Source organism: Mus pahari, chromosome 20 (genome assembly GCF_900095145.1).
Source record: "Mus pahari chromosome 20, PAHARI_EIJ_v1.1, whole genome shotgun sequence".
Lineage (NCBI taxonomy): Eukaryota > Metazoa > Chordata > Mammalia > Rodentia > Muridae > Mus > Mus pahari.
The window spans coordinates 2,424,265-2,429,064 of NC_034609.1; positions in this window are offsets into that span (position 1 = coordinate 2,424,265).

Genomic DNA, 4,800 nt, shown 5'->3' on the forward strand with positions numbered 1-4,800 from the left:
TCCTCCTCCTCCTGCTCCTCCCTCTCTCCTTGTATCACTGCTCATCCCTGTGCTTTACTTATGCAAGGACCATACACAGCCTAGTTTTCTCTTTCTTGAATGACTTTCTATTCTCTCTGAGTTGCCTTATTTTCCATTTGTGTTTTTATAGTTGTAGTCTTCACTGTTTGCATCTGAATGCCTTGGCTATGGTCTTAGTCTCTTCTCCTGTTGCACTGAAGGAAATGGCTGAAGGGAGGAAAGGTTTCTTTTGGCTCCCAGCTGGAGGTGCTGCCCCCCACCCCCCACCCCCAGTAGGTCAAGGCCGCAGTATCTTGAGCAGCTGAGCACACTGTGTCTTACTTTTCCTCTGGTGGTTCATGTTCTGCCTCTTGCACTCCTCTCTGGAGCCAGAGCTTGGTAGCATCCTTGTGTTGAACTCGAATGGCCCTGTGGCATGTCTACGTGGCTCAGTTCTCGTGGCTTATGCACCGCATTTACACATGACCTCAGTTCTAGGAAGTTTGCTCAGATTTCTAATTGTGGATTTTCTCTGTATTTTTCTGTCCCATTTCATAAAGCATAGTATTCTCCTACTGGATTCTCAGAACTTGCCTTCTGTCTGTCTCTTGAGTGTCTTTTTTTAGACCATGTTTTCCTTGCCAATCTTTTTATTGAGTTTTTAATTCCTATCAAGTTGAACAACCTAGGAAGGGAGTTGAGAGTCTTGCTCCAGACATTATATTGGCATTCTCTTGAAGGAAGATGTTCAATCACAGGGTCTCACACTGAGATGGATGCATAGTAGGTACACAATAAAACACCGGGAGGAAGGTAGCCAAAGGAACATGATGTAGGCAAAGGAGGTGGAACAAACTTACAGCCTTAGTAGGTGTGCGGGTTTTAAGGTGTATCTCCTCTGTAGGCTTCGGTATTGGAATCCTTGATCCCTGTTTGAAGTTTCAGAGGTGTCACCATGCTGAGGAAAGTTACTACTGGGGCAAGCTTTGAGAGGGAAAAACTTCTCCCTCTTCCACTTTGCTCTTTCTGCTATGTGCCTAAAGATGTGAGCTCTCACCTTTCTGCTCCTGTCAGTCACGCCTGTGTCTTGCTGCTGTGCCTCTGTTCCATGGCTTGGACGCTCTGGAACCACAAGCCAAAATAAACTCCCTTCTTTAAGTTGCCTTTGGTCATGCTTCTCTCACAGCCACATAAATGAGACTGACACAGCAGGTCACAGAAAAAGAGGACACAGGACTTAAGTTTACTTCAGATATTTGATAGATTAAAGTCCAGATCGGATCTAGATCCTTGACAGGAATTTCAGGTGGAAATGAGTTCAAATAGTCCTAACTACAAATAGAATCCTGTTGGATTAGTAGCAAGTTATGTTCTCCCCAAGGCATGACATTAAGATTTTTAACTGAAAACCTTCCAGTTTTACACAGAAATGAATGCTCACAGTCAGCTATCAGATGGAACACAGGGTCCCCAATGGAGGAGCAAGAGAAACTACCCAAGGAGCTGAAGGGATCTGCAACCCTATAGGTGGAACAACAATATGAACTAACCAGTACCTCCAGAGCTCGTGTCTCTAGCTGCATATGTAGCAAAAGATGGTCTAGTCAGCCATCATTGGGAAGGGAGGCCCCTTGGTCTTGCAAACTATATGCCCCAGTACAGGGGAACACCAGGGCCAAGAAGGGGGAGTGGGTGGGTAGGTTAGCATGGGGGGGAGGGTATAGGGGACTTTGGGGATAGCATTTGAAATGTAAATGAAGTAAATACCTAATAAAAATTGAAAAAAGAGAGAAAAAAAACCTTCCAGTTTTAGAGGCATAAGTGGTTTAAACTCTGCCCCACATATGTAGTATAGTACAATAAATTTTTGATTTGTTTCAAGTATATATTATATTTATTTCTCAAATATTCTATTCTATTTTAGTTTAGTTTAGTTTAGTTTTTTGAGACAGGGTTTCTCTGTTTAGCCCTGGCTGTCCTGAAACTCACCCTGTAGACCAGACTGGCCTCAAACTCAGAAATCCACCTGCCTCTGCCTCCCAAGTGCTAGGATTAAAGGCGTCTGCCACCACACCTGGCAAATATTCTTAACAATATACATAGCTGTGCATCGATATAGTTCACATATTCTTCATAAATTATAGTGGTTCACTAAAGTGACAGAGTTTGCCAGTAAAATGACACTGGCCTGCTAACCTCAAGGAAGTAGCTAGGCCAGTGTTTACACATGTCACTGAACTTTGTAAGCATCCTGTGTGTCCTAATCCTTGTGATGCTGAAACCTCTCTCTAGCAGATCATCCAGTGTGCTGCAGAGACGTGAAGAAAGGCAGATGTTAGCTTCTGAGAGGGAGGCTCCCTGCTGGGCCTCCAGCCAGTGCGAGCTTGATGGAGCATGTCTCAGGCCCTTGCCTAGCTCTTGGATTTCCCTTCTCTTTCCTAACCCTCCTGGGATTTGGACTGCTCTCTTCTTTTCCTGTGTTCCTTTCTTCCCAGGATTGGTAACATGCTGTCTCCCCATCTCCCTTTCCTCTTGCTGTCACCAAAGCCTAAGGCTTTTTACAGCAGATTCCTTCCTGTTTGGGAATCAGCCTGCTTAGCTAATTTCTAATAAGCTCCCTGGCTCATTTCTGGTTAGCAGATGAATGAATGGCGTGTGGGTTCATGTCGACTGACTGAATGGAAGTGTTGTGACACTTATAAAGCTCCCGTGGCTCCTGAATACTCTCCCAGAGTCTTGCAGTGTTTCACTCCTCCCTAAAGTCCCTTTGACTTGAGCCCTGAGCATCACATTGCGGCCCGGCTCAGTGCCTTGCTGTCCTTTCAGATTTGGTGATAATAGTTAAGATTATCTCTTGTGTGGCACATCTCAGACTTGACCATGCACAAGAATTACCTGGGGTGATGCTGGGCCCCAGGTCTATGGGTTCACCTCAAGAGAGCCACACTATATAGTCCAGGTGACACTGACACTGTTGGACCACAGACTAAACAAGACCTGACCACTGAGCAGTTGACTTCCTCATTTCCTTGGGAACCAGAGTTCCTTTCCTATAGCTCAGATGGTCCCAGTGGTCTGCTTGTGGTATGTCTTCTCTTCAGCAGAGCAATCAGAACTTTGAGTTGATTTCCTTAAGAAAAAGAAAGGAATTGAGACTATAAAATGACTCAGTGGTCAAAGGTGCTTACTGCTTGAGCCAGGTGACCCGAGTTCAATCCCTGGAACCCACAAAAAGGTGGATGGAGAAAATTTACTCCACAAAGTTGTCTTCTGACCTCCACGTGTGTGTGTGTGTGTGTGTGTGTGTGTGTGTGTGTGTGCGCGCGTGCACACACACACACTGACTTACTTTTTTATAAAAGGTGGTTGGAGAAGAGGGAATAGGAATGAGGAAAAGGAAGCTATTGGTTATGGGAAGATGCAGTCCATGTGTGTGACAGGCTAGGGACAATCATGTATTTATGCCATTGAATGTGCACAACAACCTATAATGTTTCTATGGCCCATCCTGTTTTGTAGGCATGTTCGGTAACATACCCAATAGAGACTGGGGAATGTGGGCTGTATGCCTTTCACTGAAAACTGCAGCCACCTGTTCCAGCACCACTTTCCTTGGAAGAATCTCCCTAAATGGTTCTCTTCTGCTTCTGAGAAAGTCTTCCAAGGACAACATTATGTGATAGGCCCCACGCCTAATGAGCAACCTCAATTTTCCTTTTTCAGACTAAGAACCCCTGTCTTCCTAGAGGCTGTGGGACTCCCTCAGCTGCCCTCTGGCCTGTGAAAGTAGTCTGTGGAAATGCATATTCGCCATGTCAGAAATAGCTCACAGCAAATCAGTGGAGACAACTTCAGCTGGCAGAAACCTTGCATTTTTCTAGCAGAGCTAAGGAGAATCAAGAAGCAGCACTAATGCAGATGAGTGGGAATAGCTCTTCCTTAGAATTCTTTATTTCTTCTACATCACATGACCCTGCAGGGATAAATATACATCTATATATAAAATATAACTGCATATAATTGCTATTACTATTCTGATATAAGAGAGCAATACTAAGACATATAATTGCAACTACTTAAGACTGTCGTTTGGGCCTGGTCTGTGCCGACAGTAATCTCTGGATTTCAGAGTCCAGGCCTTAGGATGCAGCTGTGGCTTGAGAAGGCTTCCCAACTTCTTTTTTAACTGCCAGGAAGCCTGTGTTTTCTGTGTGGGGAGGGCAGTCCTTCTCATGGTATTCTGACTCAAGATGTTATCTGATCCTCTGGGTTTGCCAAGTCCCCGCCCTTCCCTCTTCTGCCTGCCTGAATCCTGGAGAAGATGGCTATGTTGTAGAGGACCAGGCCTCCTCTAACCCTACTTGTACCAATATTTAGCTCCAGGAAGTTGAACAAGCAGTTTCTGTGCATTGGTTCTTAGTTTTACTTCATGTAAGGTAAAAGAGTTATAATGGAATTATTTTTAAATGTAAAATTTTATGAAACTAAAATTACTATAGAGAAATTTAAATTCCATTTTGAATGAGTGATCTACTTAAAGTCCTTGACACTTAAATTCTTAAAAGAATTTTTCTTAGCGTGTTGTCAGTTTGCAAACCCTGCAAACTCAAAGGAAAAGAACAGAACCATTTTAGGCAATTAACTGGAATGTTGGAGCCTGTCCCTTAATTATTAACTGTTTGAGACAATAATGGGCAAAGTGATTTTTATATTTCTCACTGAACATTGCTTTTAGCATTTGAAAACGTTGCCATTTGTCAGTGTTGAGAGAGAGAGGGAGAGGGAGAGGGAGAGGGAGAG